The 16,393-nt window shown below is 42.8% G+C and overlaps 1 non-coding gene across 1 annotated transcript; it reads right to left on the bottom strand.

The window, feature by feature from the left end:
* Window positions 1-15,408: 15,408 nt before the first annotated feature.
* Trnat-ugu lies at window positions 15,409-15,483 on the bottom strand. The gene has a single exon. It is a non-coding gene; the product is annotated as a tRNA-Thr (tRNA).
* Window positions 15,484-16,393: the final 910 nt, after the last annotated feature.

Below are 16,393 nucleotides of genomic sequence, written 5' to 3'. Positions count from 1 at the left end.
GTAATATTTTGTGAGAAAAATCGGAAAAATATACACTCCTGGAAATGGAAAAAAGAACACATTGACACCGGTGTGTCAGACCCACCATACTTGCTCCGGACACTGCGAGAGGGCTGTACAAGCAATGATCACACGCACGGCACAGCGGACACACCAGGAACCGCGGTGTTGGCCGTCGAATGGCGCTAGCTGCGCAGCATTTGTGCACCGCCGCCGTCAGTGTCAGCCAGTTTGCCGTGGCATACGGAGCTCCATCGCAGTCTTTATCACTGGTAGCATGCCGCGACAGCGTGGACGTGAACCGTATGTGCAGTTGACGGACTTTACGCGAGGGCGTATAGTGGGCATGCGGGATGCCGGGTGGACGTACCGCCGAATTGCTCAACACGTGGGGCGTGAGGTCTCCACAGCACATCGATGTTGTCGCCAGTGGTCGGCGGAAGGTGCACGTGCCCGTCGACCTGGGACCGGACCGCAGCGACGCACGGATGCACGCCAAGACCGTAGGATCCTACGCAGTGCCGTAGGGGACCGCACCGCCACTTCCCAGCAAATTAGGGACACTGTTGCTCCTGGGGTATCGGCGAGGACCATTCGCAACCGTCTCCATGAAGCTGGGCTACGGTCCCGCACACCGTTAGGCCGTCTTCCGCTCACGCCCCAACATCGTGCAGCCCGCCTCCAGTGGTGTCGCGACAGGCGTGAATGGAGGGACGAATGGAGACGTGTCGTCTTCAGCGATGTGAGTCGCTTCTGCCTTGGTGCCAATGATGGTCGTATGCGTGTTTGGCGCCGTGCAGGTGAGCGCCACAATCAGGACTGCATACGACCGAGGCACACAGGGCCAACACCCGGCATCATGGTGTGGGGAGCGATCTCCTACACTGGCCGTACACCACTGGTGATCGTCGAGGGGACACTGAATAGTGCACGGTACATCCAAACCGTCATCGAACCCATCGTTCTACCATTCCTAGACCGGCAAGGGAACTTGCTGTTCCAACAGGACAATGCACGTCCGCATGTATCCCGTGCCACCCAACGTGCTCTAGAAGGTGTAAGTCAACTACCCTGGCCAGCAAGATCTCCGGATCTGTCCCGCATTGAGCATGTTTGGGACTGGATGAAGCGTCGTCTCACGCGGTCTGCACGTCCAGCACGAACGCTGGTCCAACTGAGGCGCCAGGTGGAAATGGCATGGCAAGCCGTTCCACAGGACTACATCCAGCATCTCTACGATCATCTCCATGGGAGAATAGCAGCCTGCATTGCTGCGAAAGGTGGATATACACTGTACTAGTGCCGACATTGTGCATGCTCTGTTGCCTGTGTCTATGTGCCTGTGGTTCTGTCAGTGTGATCATGTGATGTATCTGACCCCAGGAATGTGTCAATAAAGTTTCCCCTTCCTGGGACAATGAATTCACGGTGTTCTTATTTCAATTTCCAGGAGTGTATGTACCATCAGCACATAGGATCAAACATATAACGGAAAAGTTCACTGGTATGTACGTTGGTCATTTTATTCCTTGTTTGCAAAAAATTATCATACTGTAACTGCATAAAATATTAGTTACTTCCTGAGAAAGGTGGACAGCCAGCTATAGAGCGCTGTGAATGATGTAGAACCAGAATCAGTTGGTGATACCTGTGTCGAAACTGGACAAATATGTAAGCTATTGAAATTTTGGTTTTAACAAAAAGTTAAAAAAATTGCATTATACTGAAGACGCTTTACAATTTCGGTTTGATATTGGCGACGAACACAGTACCGTACGGTCTCTCCATAGATATTCCCACTCTTTGATAATAACAACAGAAGAATTTAAATTTTACATCGGTATTTTCTTCGTATCTCCTTGTCAGATTCACGAAGTAGGTGTACGACTGAATTTCTCTCAGCCATAAATGAAGCTATGGACCGGGGAAAAACATTATTCTGTCGAAGAAAGACTGCTCTTTTAGACTCTGTTGTTAGTAACTTACATGGCCCTTATCACTGATTGGACGGAAACAGTTTATTTATATGTTTAACGTGGCAAAACATGTTTGAAGCGAAAGCTTTTCGTGGGTCATCTTATATAAAGTACCATGAGATCAACATGAGACTGGAACGTTTAGCTACGAATGGAGCAATCAGTCATCAAAATAGTAGAGCCTGCATAAAACTTGAAACTAACACGCTTTTAGTTTTGGTAACTGCATAGTGCGTGTCTTCCAAACCCTCTCGCTAGCAATGTGGAAGTAAGTACTTTTAAAATTCTGACTACAGCGTACGATCTACAATCATCGTAGCTACCCTATTTTTGAACATGTCATATTTATGCAGTTTACTTTTTAGGTATGTGATTTCAATTACGACGAAACTCATTTGATTGTAAATAAAACTGAAAATAAAGAATGATTATCAATAATACTTAGAATGACTTTGGCCCGAAACAGTCAGTCACAGCGACTAAATGTTGTGCAACGAAAATGTGCCCTTTAATAAAAACGCGTCTATTGAACTTACATGAAATTTTGGCAATGAAAACTACTCTTAATCCTCTATCAAAAGCTTTATTTAGGCCGTACAACGGATTCTTATACTGCAACGGATAAGTTGGCTCTACTCGAGCTGCGCTACAATAATGATGAGCTGAAATAAACCACTGCGCTGCAGTTTGCTTCTTAACTGTTTTACGAGGCTGTATTAGCAAGTTAAATGTTTTTATCCTTTTTCTTTCAAAAATGATTATCACTGTTCATGCAGTGGTGCAAGATGTGACAGTGCAACTTTTTACAAAATAGTTTATTATTTAAACATTGAGGATAAGCTTCAGCGAAATGTTTCGTAAATAAGTAAGAGGGTATTTTGCAATTAGACTAAAACCTTCCAATAACGCAGAAAAACTCGAACTAGCATGAACTATTACTCTCTTTCAGTATTATCATTCTCAGCATTGTTATATACCATACTGAATATTTTTAACAGACGCTTTTTTAAATCACATAAAATGTACTCTTTTAGGTCCATAATGAATAATCTTTTTACTTAATCTTGGTGGAGAAAATTTATTGGAATTCTGAGTGCATGACTAATAGTTCTCTCCTGATACAAACGCCTGGAAATTTTAAACAGCTTGAAATCTTTACACTACAATAATTACTCAGAAAGCAGGTGCAGCAAAATAAACTCAGCGCAAATTACGTTTTTTGTTTTTAAAATTGGCCATCTCTCTGTACAATCACATCAAATCATCCTCCATCCTCAATAAAGCATCATGGAACGTCCCAAATAAAAACTCTGTGCGACACATCCGCCAAACAAACTCCTGACCCTGCCATGACACAACACGGTCTCTCGCCCTCTGCAACTGACTCATTCGCTTGCCCGATCTCTACTCAAGACGCCCGATCTCTAATCGATAATACTAAAACGTCTTTTAGGAAAAAACCACGTTCCGTTTGCGGAGACGGTGACGTATTATTATTTTGTTTCCGACCAAGTGACTGTCTTGTGATACAATGATAACCGGTTTCGGCCTACAGAGGCCACTTCCAGGTGATATGTGCGCCATTTGATGAACAAAGTGTTCGTGCGTTGTCAACGCACGAACACTTGTTCATCAAACGCAGCCGATAGCATCTAATGGTGTCCTCTTATGGCCGAAATCGGCTGTGACTGTTTCATAAAAAAGTAAATGAGCCTAAAATATAAAAAAAGAACACATTACTACGACCTCTGGTAGCTAAAGAATATGTCACCCACGTGTTCAGACGTGCAAAGATGCTCGTAGTGTCAAACATTCCGAACAACCCAGATTTCCCTCAATATTTACGTTCAAATATACGCAAATGCCAGACAAACTGTGATTACTTGTGATATTTGCATTGTTTACAACCATTTCTCCTAATAAAGATATCATTCAAGCTACGTCAAAAAAAAAAAAAAATGCTGTGAGGACGATGGCGTGACGTCAGCTGACTCCGGAGTCAGCAACCTCTCCACCGAAAGACCCCTGAAGGCGGAAGGCTCTCTCGATTATAAATCGGCCTCATTTAATCACGGATCGAGCTGGCATTCAGAACACAAATTGCGTCGCCTCCGGTAGCTGGCAGACAGTTTCTTAATTAAATCTTGTACAGAGGCACGCCGAGGGCTCCGGAACGAGAGGGAGGCGGTAGGCGTCCAGAAACAAATCCGCGGTGCTCGCAACTTGTCTGCGCGGCCCTCAATCAATATCTGGAGGAGGCACGGCCGCCAGCGGGAGAGCGAAGGCACTGCAGAGACGGGCAGGTCCGCCACGACTCCGCAAACACGGCAACCGAGTTCGGCGCAGCGAGAGAAAACGCACTCCGCCAAATGAGGTGCCAAGCACTCGCCGATTCTATCTGAAGGCACTCGCTCTTTCTGTGACAGTACGAAAAGTAGGTTACAGAGGCTGTTTACGACCACCAGTTTCGGCACGATCGCCACTAACACAAGCCTAGTGACAAAGTGATTGGTTGATCTGGCAGAGGGGACCAAACAGCGAGACCATCGGTCCCACCGGATTAAAGAAGTGTGGCCGTGCCCTTACAAAGCAACCATCCCAGTATTTGCCTGAAGCGATTTAGGGAAATCACGGAAAACCTAAATCAGGATGGCCAGACGGGGATTTGAACTGTCGCCCTCCTGCATGAGAGTTCAGTGTGGTAACCACTGCATTACCTCGCTCGGTGCGGACACGAGTACTGGGAGTACAACTCGCTCGGTAGTGACACAAGTACTGGGAGTAGGCTCCAGTAATATTTAAAATAGCCATCGCTATTCATTCAAAATTCTCTCTAAGCCCTTCCGCATAGTTGTCAACGGAACATAACAAGGTTCTTCGAAATAAAAAGAAGTCTATCGTAAACGATAGGAGAATAGGTAAGAACACAGCAGGAGAAATAGCAACAAGCTGAGTGACTGGTTAAGGCTTTCCTTTCATTCGCAGTGCACCGTCTGACGCATCATTACAGTTGCAAATACGCTGTAAATCCAAAAAAAAAAGACACCACTAAGGAATTATCCGAAAGGAACGCAAATCGGCAGATGCACTTCTACAGACAAACAAATGATTACAATTTCTGAAAAATGAACTGATTTGTTCACGAGATAAAGCTACACAATTTGAGCAAGTCAGTGACGTTTGGTCTACACCTCGCCATTACACAAGCAATTATTCGGTTGCCACTGACTGATAGAGTTGTTGGATGTCCTGCTGGGGTCACCAGTCTTCTGAATGGTTTGATGCGGTCCACAACGAATTCCTCTCCTTTGCCAACCTCTTCCTCTCAGATTACCACTTTCAACCTACGTCCTCAACTGTTTGCTGCATGTATTCCAGTCTCTGTTTTCCTCCAGAGTTTTTGCCCTCTACAGCTCCCTCTAGGACCGTGGAAGTCATTCCCTGACGTCTTAACGGATGCCCTGTCTTATTGTCCCTTCTTCTTGTCAGTGTTTCCCACATATTCCTTTCCGCTCCAGTTCTGCACACTACCTCCTCATTCCTCACCTTATGAGCCCACCCAATTTTCAACATTCGTCTGTAGCACCATATCTCAAATGCTTCGATTCTCTTCTTTCCCAGTTTCCTCACAGCCCATGTTTCATTACCATACAATGCTGTGCTCCAAACATACATACAAAGAAATTTCTTCATCAAATTATGGCCTATGTTAGATACTAGTAGACTTCTCTTGGCCAGGAATGTCCTTTTTGCCAGTGTTAGACTGCTTTCGACGTCCTCTTTGCTCCGTCCGTCATGTGTTACTTTGCTGCCTAGGTAGCAGAATTCGTTACCTTCATCTACTTCGTGACCATCGTTGCTGACGTTAAGTTTCTGGCTGTTCTCATTTCAACTACTTCTCATTACTTTCGTCTTTCTTCGATTTACTCTCAATCCATATTTTTTACTCATTAGATTGTTCATCCCATTCAGCATACCACGTAATTCTTTTTCATTTTCACTCCGGATAGCAATGTCATCATCGGATCGCATCATTGATAATCTTTCACCTTCAATTTTAATCCCGCTCCTCAACCTTTCTTTTATCTCCATCATTGCTTCTTCGATGTACAGATTGAACAGTAAGGGCGAAAGACTACAACCCTGGCTTACACGCCTTTTAATCAGAGCAATTCGTTCATTGTCGTCCACTCTTATTGTTCTCTCTTGTACATATTGCATATTATCTGTCTCTCCCTGTAGCTTACCCATATTTTTCTCAGAACTCCGAACATTTTGCACCACTTTACATTGTCGAGCGCTTTTTCCAGGTCGACAGATACTATGAACGTGAATTTTTTTCTTTAGTCTTGCTTCCATTATTAACCGCAACGTTAGAATTGCCTCTGTCGTGATTTTACTTTTTCTAAGGCCAAACAGATTCTCATCTAACACATGCTCAGTTTTTTTCCATTCTTTACCGAGCGAGGTGGCGCAGTGGTTAGCAGTCTGGACTCGCATTCGGGAGGACGATGTTTCAATCCCGCGTCCGGCCATCCTGATTTGGATTTTCCGTGATTTCCCTAAATCACTCAAGGCAAATGCCGGGATGGCTCCTTTGAAAGGGCACGGTCGATTTCCTTCCCCGTCCTTCCCTAATCCGATGAGACCGATGTCCTCGCAGTTTCAATCCAATCCAATCCTTTTCCATTCTTCTGTATATTGTTCTTGTCAGCAACTTGGATGAGTGATCTGTTAAACTGAGTATGAAACAATTATCGCACTTGTCAACTGTTGCAGTCTCCGGAACTGTGTGGATGATATTTTTCCGGTAGTCAGATGGTATGTCGCCAGACTCATACATTCTACACACCAACATGAATAGTGGTTTTGTTGCCATGTCCGTCAACGATTTTAGAAATTCTGGTGGAATATTATCCATCCCTTCTGCCTTAATTGATTTTAAGTCCTTCAAAGCTCTTTCAAATAAACAGACAAATCTTCCCCATTATAGAGGCCTTCAATGTACTCCTTCCATACATCAACTCTCGCCTCTGCCTTTAACACTGGAATTCCCGTTGCACTCTTAAAGTTACCAACCTTGCTTTTAATGTCACCAAAGGTTATTTTGACTTTCCTTTATGCTGAATCAGTCCTTCCGGCAATCATTTCTTTTTCGAGTTCTTCACATTTTTCATGGACCCATTTCGTCTTAGCTTCCCTGGATTTCCAGTTTATTTCATTCCTTACTGACATGTATTTCCGTATTCCTGAATTTCCATGCATATTTTTGTACTTCCTTCTTTCATCGATCAACTGAAGTATTTCCTCTGTTACCCACAGTTTCTTCGCAGGAACCGTCTTTGTACCTATGTTTTTCTTTCCGACATCTGTGATTTTCCTTTTTAGATATATCCTTTCCTCTTCAACTGTACTGTCTCTGAGATATTCCTTATTGCTGTATCTATAACCTTAGACAACTTCAAGAGTATCTCGTCATTCCTTAGTACTTTTGTATTCCACTTCTTTGCGTGCTGATTCCACCTGACTAATCTCTTAAACTTCAGCCTACCCTTCATCACTACTAGTTTGTGATCTGAGTCTATATCTGCTCCTGGGTACATCTTACAGTCCAATATCTCATTTCGGAACCTCTGTCTCGTCATGATATGATATAACTGAAATCTTGCCGTATCACCCGGCCTTTTCCAAGTGTACCTTCGCTTCATGTGATTTTTGAACAGAGTATCCGCTATTACTGGGTGAAATTTATTACAGAATTCAGTTAGTCTTTCTCCTCTCTCATTCCTTGTTCCACGCCCACGTTGTCCTGTAACCATCTCCACTGCTCCTTCCCCTACAACTGCATTCCAGTCACCAATGACTATTAGATTTTCATCTACCTTTACGTACTCTATTAGCCTTTCAATATCTTCATACATTTTTCTCTCTCTCTTCATCTTCAGCGTGTGACGTCGGCATGTATACCTGAACTATCGATTCTGATAAAAACAACTCTATCGCTGAACTTTTCACAGTAACACACTCTCTGCGCCACCATCCAATGCATAGTGAATCCTACTCCCGTTACACCATTTTCTACCGCTATTCATATTACCCTATACTCATCTGACCATAAATCCTAGTCTTCTTTCCATTAAACATTATTGACATTATTATATCTAGTTTGAGCCTTTGCATTTCCTTTTTCAGATTTTCTAGTTTCCCTAACACGTTCAAGCTTCTGACATTCCACGCCCCGCCGAGTACAGCATTATCCTTTCGTTTGTTATTCAATGTTTTCCTTATGGTCACCTCCCCCCCGACGCTCCCCTCCCGGAGATCTGAATCTGGTCTATTCGGGAATCTTTTGCCCATGGAGAGATCCTTATGATACTTTTTTAATTACAGGGTACATTTCCTGTGGATACAAGCTATGTGTTTTTAATACAGTTGTTTCCATTAACTTCTGCATCCTCATGCCGTTGATCATTGCTGATTCTTCCGCCTTTAGGGGCAGTTCTCACCTCAGATTCTGACCAATTGGCGCGTTAGATCGTCAAACTCCGGGATGCTTGGAGAGCCGTGCCCATAACGCTCCAAATGTTCTCAATTTGGGAGAGTTCTGGTAACTTTGCTGGTAAAGGTAAAGTTTCGCAGGCATGAAGGCAAGAATTAGAAACTCTCGAAGTGTCATGACGGGCATTATCTTGCTGAAATGTAAGCCCAGGATGGCTTACCATCAACGGCATCAAAACTAGGCGTAAAATATAATATAAAATGTTTGCCAACTTCCAATTGGTTCAAAAGCCATTCACAAAAGTGTACTTGTCGAATGCGGCCCTCTGGCAGGTGGTGTTACCGTGTGATGATATGTATGTAATTCTCCATCGAGTAACACTTCAACAGCCAATCTTTGAAATATCTGGAATTGCCTTGTAATATAATTGGTACTTCACCGAGGTAATTGGAGAACAGTTTCAAGAACTGCATCCTTTGTTTGTGGAGTACGTCTAGTCCTTGGACGACCTCGGTCCATTACTTGTGGACGAGGACTGCCGATTTCCCGAAGGTGTTGCTCCAGGCGCCGGCATGGCGCCTTTGAGAGTTCTGTGCACCACACGCACAAGCAGCCAGAGCAGCAGCTCGGGTATCTGATGCATCTAGCACCAAAATCATGACCACTTATTCATCGTTTGCGTATTAAATTGAGAAGCCGCCCTACATGCACTTAACAGGACCACCTATCGTCGTGCTCTTCGCGGTTAGTCGACACGTGTATTCAGTTTAATGGATCCCATTGTCATGTGATAGGCTATTCTCATGTTACAAAATGACGTCCTGCTTATAAACGACGAGAACTAGGAAAGGAACGTCTATAAAATAAAAAAAGAGCCTGTCGAGGATTCTAATCATATTTCCATTGTGGATGTGGGTATGATGTCCTAGCAGTCTACTCAGTGAGCTACGACGGGCCATACAGTAGCGGAGGGTAATACGCATTCTTCTGTACATTCCGATACGCTGCATGATGTGACAGTATTTTCAGCTATTCGTTTCTATACATTTGTTTTCAAAATGAATCATTACGATTAAGCTATATAAACGTTTTACTGTAGTCTGGATGAGAAATCGCATAGCGACCTCCATGCGCGGCATTTTTCATCGCCCTGTATACAGGGTGGCCCATTGATAGTGACCGGGCCAAATATCTCACGAAATAAGCTTCAAACGAAAAAACTACAAAGAACGAAACTCGTCTAGCTTGAATGGGAAACCAGATGGCGCTATGGTTGGCCCTCTAGATGGCGCTACCATAGGTCAAACGGATATCAACAGCGTTTTTTTTTAATAGGAACCCCCATTTTTATTACATATTCGTGTAGTACGTAAAGAAATATGAATGTTTTACTTGGACCACTTTTTCGCTTTGTGATAGATGGCTTGTTTTTTTGAAATTCAACCCTTGTGGAGTTGAGACGAGGGATGAAAGTTTTTATGGAAATATTTCATTGTGCCCTTCCCCATGAACCATGGACCTTGCCGTTGATGGGGAGGCTTGCGTGCCTCAGCGATACAGATAGCCGTACCGTAGGTACAACCACAACGGAGGGTTATCTGTTGAGAGGCCAGACAAACGTGTGGTTCCTGAAGAGGGGCAGCAGCCTTTTCAGTAGTTGCAAGGGCTGATCTGGCCTTGTAACAATAACCAAAACGGCCTTGCTGTGCTGGTGCTGCGAACGGCTGAAAGCAAGGGGAAACTACGGCCGTAATTTTTCCCGAGGGCATGCAGCTTTACTGTATGATTAAATGATGATGGCGTCCTCTAAAATAGTCCCCCATGCGGATCTCCGGGCGGGGACTACTCAAGAGGATGTCGTTATCAGGAGAAAGAAAACTGGCTTTCTGCGGATCGGAGCGTGGAATGTCAGATCCCTTAATCGGGCAGGTAGGTTAGAAAATTTAAAAAGGGAAATGGATAGGTTAAAGTTAGATATAGTGGGAATTAGTGAAGTTCGGTGGCAGGAGGAACAAGACTTCTGGTCAGGTGACTACAGGGTTATAAACACAAAATCAAACAGGGGTAATGCAGGAGTAGGTTTAATAATGAATAGAAAAATAGGAATGCGGGTAAGCTACTACAAACAGCATAGTGAACGCATTATTGTGGCCAAGATAGATACGAAGCCCACACCTACTACAGTAGTACAAGTTTATATGCCAACTAGATCTGCAGATGACGAAGAAATTGAAGAAATGTATGATGAAATAAAAGAAATTATTCAGATAGTGAAGGGAGACGAAAATTTAATAGTCATGGGTGACTGGAATTCGAGTGTAGGAAAAGGGAGAGAAGGAAACGTAGTAGGTGAATATGGATTGGGGCTAAGAAATGAAAGAGGAAGCCACCTGATAGAATTTTGCACAGAGCACAACTTAATCATAGCTAACACTTGGTTTAAGAATCATGATAGAAGGTTGTATACATGGAAGAACCCTGGAGATACTAAAAGGTATCAGATAGATTATATAATGGTAAGACAGAGATTTAGGAACCAGGTTTTAAATTGTAAGACATTTCCAGGGGCAGATGTGGACTCTGACCACAATCTATTGTTTATGACCTGTAGATTAAAACTGAAGAAACTGCAAAAAGGTGGGAATTTAAGGAGATGGGACCTGGATAAACTGAAAGAACCAGAGGTTGTACAGAGTTTCAGGGAGAGCATAAGGGAACAATTGAAAGGAATGGGGGAAAGAAATACAGTAGAAGAAGAATGGGTAGCTCTGAGGGACGAAGTAGTGAAGGCAGCAGACAATCAAGTCGGTAAAAAGAAAAGGGTTAGTAGAAATCCTTGGGTAACAGAAGAAATATTGAATTTAATTGATGAAAGGAGAAAATATAAAAATGCAGTAAATGAAGCAGGCAAAAAGGAATACAAACGTCTCAAAAATGAGATGGACAGGAAGTGCAAAATGGCTAAGCAGGGATGGCTAGAGGACAAATGTAAGGATGTAGAGGCTTATCTCTCTAGGGGTAAGATAGATACTGCCTACAGGAAAATTAAAGAGACTTTTGGAGATAAGAGAACCACATGTATGAACATCAAGAGCTCAGATGGAAACCCAGTTCTAAGCAAAGAAGGGAAAGCAGAAAGGTGGAAGGAGTATATAGAGGGTCTATACAAGGGCGATGCACTTGAGGACAATATTATGGAAATGGAAGAGGATGTAGATGAAGATGAAATGGGAGATGCGATACTGCGTGAAGAGTTTGACAGAGCACTGAAGGATCTGAGTCGAAACAAGGCCCCCGGAGTAGACAACATTCCATTGGAACTACTGACGGCCTTGGGAGAGCCAGTCCTGACAAAACTCTACCATCTGGTGAGCAAGATGTATGAAACAGGCGAAATACCCTCAGACTTCAAGAAGAATATAATAATTCCAATCCCAAAGAAAGCAGGTGTTGACAAATGTGAAAATTACCGAACTATCAGTTTAATAAGTCACAGCTGCAAAATACTAACACGAATTCTTTACAGACGAATGGAAAAACTAGTAGAAGCCAACCTCGGGGAAGATCAGTTTGGATTCCGTAGAAATACTGGAACACGTGAGGCAATACTGACCTTACGACTTATCTTAGAAGAAAGATTAAGGAAAGGCAAACCTACGTTTCTAGCATTTGTAGACTTAGAGAAAGCCTTTGACAATGTTGACTGGAATACTCTCTTTCAAATTCTAAAGGTGGCAGGGGTAAAATACAGGGAGCGAAAGGCTATTTACAACTTGTACAGAAACCAGATGGTAGTTATAAGAGTTGAGGGACATGAAAGGGAAGCAGTCGTTGGGAAAGGAGTAAGACAGGGTTGTAGCCTCTCCCCGATGTTATTCAAACTGTATATTGAGCAAGCAGTAAAGGAAACAAAAGAAAAATTTGGAGTAGGTATTAAAGTCCATGGAGAAGAAATAAAAACTTTGAGGTTCGCCGATGACATTGTGATTCTGTCAGAGACAGCAAAGGACTTGGAAGATCAGTTGAACGGAATGGATGGTGTCTTGAATGGAGGATATAAGATGAACATCAACAAAAGCAAAACGAGGATAATGGAATGTAGTCGAGTTAAGTCGGGTGATGCTGAGGGTATTAGATTAGGAAATGAGACACTTAAAGTAGTAAAGGAGTTTTGCTATTTGGGAAGCAAAATAACTGATGATGGACGAAGTAGAGAGGATATAAAATGTAGACTGGCAATGGCAAGGAAAGCGTTTCTGAAGAAGAGAAATTTGTTAACATCGAGTATAGATTTAAGTGTCAGGAAGTTATTTCTGAGAGTATTTGTATGGAGTGTAGCCATGTATGGAAGTGAAACATGGACGGTAAATAGTTTGGACAAGAAGAGAATAGAAGCTTTTGAAATGTGGTGCTACAGAAGAATGCTGAAGATTAGATGGGTAGATCACATAACTAATGAGGAAGTATTGAATAGGATTGAGGAGAAGAGAAGTTTGTGGCACAACTTGACCAGAAGAAGTGATAGGTTGGTAGGACATGTTCTGAGGCATCAAGGGATCACCAATTTAGTATTGGAGGGCAGCATGGAGGGTAAAAATCATAGGGGGAGACCAAGAGATGAATACACTAAGCAGATTCAGAAGGATGTAAGTTGCAGTAGGTACTGGGAGATGAAGAAGCTTGCACAGGATGCATGGAGAGCTGCATCAAACCAGTCTCAGGACTGAAGACAACAACAAGAACAACAACATTTCATTGTGCAAGCATTTTTAAATCTAAATTTTGAAAACTGTTGTTTGGATTCTCGGTCAGAGATAAAAAAAATACGTTTCTCTCTGTTTATGGAAATTCAACGCGTAAGGGAGAGCAACAGCGGAAGAAAATTTTTAAGGAAATATTTCGTTACATTAAAAAAATTTTAAAGTTAAATTTATGAAAATAGGTATTTCAGTTATCAGTTAGCTACGAAGTAATATTTGTTAGGGGATAAAAATTATTATGGAAATATCTACATTTTAACGCAAAAGGCATGATTAACAAAAACTTTGGACTCCTGCTACCAGAATCATTTTTGTTCAGAAGTATATTCAGAAACGACCATGATTATATGGCCTCCATTAGTACGAAAAGCTTAGAATGTGTTGCAATTTGTGAGCAACATAAAAATCCGATTGACTAAAAACAAAATATCTCTGCACGTCACACTGTCGGAGCTAGCGAAGCTGTGGGCGCTAAGCTAATCTCCATATAAAACTGCTGGCTCTCCGTCTGATCTCTGGTTACCTGTCCCCTAAGTAAGAGCGGGCGAATCACAGCCTTAGTACGCTCCGATTGCACTTTCACTCTAAAAAACCAAAGCTTCCGCCAACCGCAGACTGAAGTGAGATTTGTCCCGCCGAAACTTGTAATGTAAATTTCGTCTTCTCTCGCTTCATACAAATCTGTTGTTGTTGTTGTGGTCTTTAGTCCTGAGACTGGTTTGATGCAGCTCTCCATGTTACTCTATCCTGTGCAAGCTTCTTCATCTCCCAGTACCTACTGCAACCTACATCCTTCTGAATCTGCTTGGTGTATTCATCTCTTGGTCTCCCTCTACGATTTTTACCCTCTACGCTGCCCTTCAATACTAAATTGGTGATCCCTTGATGCCTCAGAACATGTCCTACCAACCGATCCCTTCTTCTAGTCAAGTTGTGCCACAAACTTCTCTTCTCCCCAATCCTATTCAATACTTCCTCATTAGTTATGTGATCTACCCATCTAATCTTCAGTATTCTTCTGTAGCACCACATTTCGAAAGCTTCTATTCTCTTCTTGTCTAAACTATTTATCGTCCATGTTTCACTTCCATACATGGCTACACTCCGTACAAATACTTTCAGAAACGACTTCATGACACATAAATCTATACTCGATGTTAACAAATTTCTCTTCTTCAGAAACGCTTTCCTTCCCATTGCCAGTCTACATTTTATATCCTCTCTACTTCGACCATCATCAGTTATTTTGCTCCCCAAATAGCAAAACTCCTTTACTACTTTAAGTGTCTCTTTTCCTAATCTAATACCCTCAGCATCACCCGACTTAACTCGACTACATTCCATTATCCTACAACAATGTCTCACTCCCTTCCCAACCACTGCTTCCCTTTCATGCCCCTCAACTCTTATAACTGCCATTTGGTTTCTATACAAATTGTAAATAGCCTTTCGCCACCTTCAGAAATTGAAAGAGAGTATTCCAGTCAACATTGTCGAAAGCTTTCTCTAAGTCTACAAATGCTAGAAACGTAGGTTTGCCTACCCTTAATCTAGCTTCTAAGATAAGTCGTAGGGTCAGTATTCCAATATTTCTACGGAATCCAAACTGATCTTCCCCTAGGTCGGCTTCTACTTGTTTTCCCATTCGTCTGTAAAGAATTCGTGTTAGTATTTTGCAGCCGTGACTTATTAAACTGATAGTTCGGTAATTTTCACATCTGTCAACACCTGCTTTCTTTGGGATTGGAATTATTATATTCTTCTTGAAGTCTGAGGGTATTTCGCCTGTCTCATACATCTTGCTCACCAGATGGTAGAGTTTTGTCAGGACTGGCTCTCCCAAGGCTGTCAGTAGTTCCAATGGAATGTTGTCTACTCCCAGGGCCTTGTTTCGACTTATCTCTTACAGTACTCTGTCAAGATCATCACGCAGTATCATATCTCCCATTTTATCTTCATCTACATCCTCTTCCCTTTCCATAATATTGTCGTCAAGTACATCGCCATTGTATAGACCCTTCTATATACTATATATGGCGGTAGTATCTGTTCCCGAAAGAACAGTTACAGTGGATGACCATGCAGCTTTGCTAGAAATGAAACGATAATTAAATGGACACCGTAGCTGCAAACAGGCGTTGATGTACTTCATTGGGGACATGTCGAAAATGCGTGTCCCGACCGGGATTCGAACCCGGGATCTTCTGCTTACATGGCAGACGCTCTATCCATCTGAGCCACCATGGACACAGAGGATAGTGCGTCTGCAGGGACTTATCCCTTGCACGCTCCCCGTGAGATCCACATTCCCAACATGTCCACACCACTACATTCGTAGTGCGCCTAATAGATGTTTGCCCATCATACTCATTACTCGTGGCATAGCGTGTGCGTTCGCACAAGAAGGTCAATGGCCGGGAAGCCATATTTTAACTATATATGGCGGTAGTATCTGTTCCCGAAAGAACAGTTAGCGCGGATGACCATGCAGCTTTGCTAGAAATGAAACGATAATTAAATGGACACCCTAGCTGCAAACAGGCGTTGATGTACTTCAAAAATGGTTCAAATGGCTCTGAGCACTATGTGACTTAACTTCTGAGGTCATCAGTCGCCTAGAACTTAGAACTAATTAAACCTAACTAACCTAAGGACATCACACACATCCATGCCCGAGGCAGGATTCGAACCTGCGACCGTAGCAGTCCCGCGGTTCCGGACTGCGCGCCTAGAACCACTAGACCACCGCGGTCGGCGTTGATGTACTTCATTGGGGACATGTTGAAAATGTGTGGTCCAGGGTGTCCATTTAATTATCATTTCACCTCTATATACTCCTTCCACCTTTCTGCTTTCCCTTCTTTGCTTAGAACTGGGTTTCCATCTGAGCTCTTAATATTCATAGAAGTGGTTCTCTTTTCTCCAGAGGTCTCTATAATTTTCCTGTAGGCAGTATCTATCTTACTCCTAGTGAGATAAGCTTCTACATCCTTACATTCATCCTCTAACCATCCCTGCTTAGCCATTGTGCACTTCCTGTCGATCTCATTTTTGAGATGTTTGTATTCTTTTCTGCCTGCTTCATTTAGTGCATTTTTATATTTTCTCCTTTAATCAATTAAATTCAATATTTCTTCTGTTACCCAAGGATTTCTACT

The sequence above is a fragment of the Schistocerca americana genome, chromosome 5, assembly GCF_021461395.2.
Source record: "Schistocerca americana isolate TAMUIC-IGC-003095 chromosome 5, iqSchAmer2.1, whole genome shotgun sequence".
Lineage (NCBI taxonomy): Eukaryota > Metazoa > Arthropoda > Insecta > Orthoptera > Acrididae > Schistocerca > Schistocerca americana.
The sequence above is the reverse complement of the archived record's forward strand: the minus strand, read 5'-3'. Positions and strand labels throughout refer to the sequence as shown.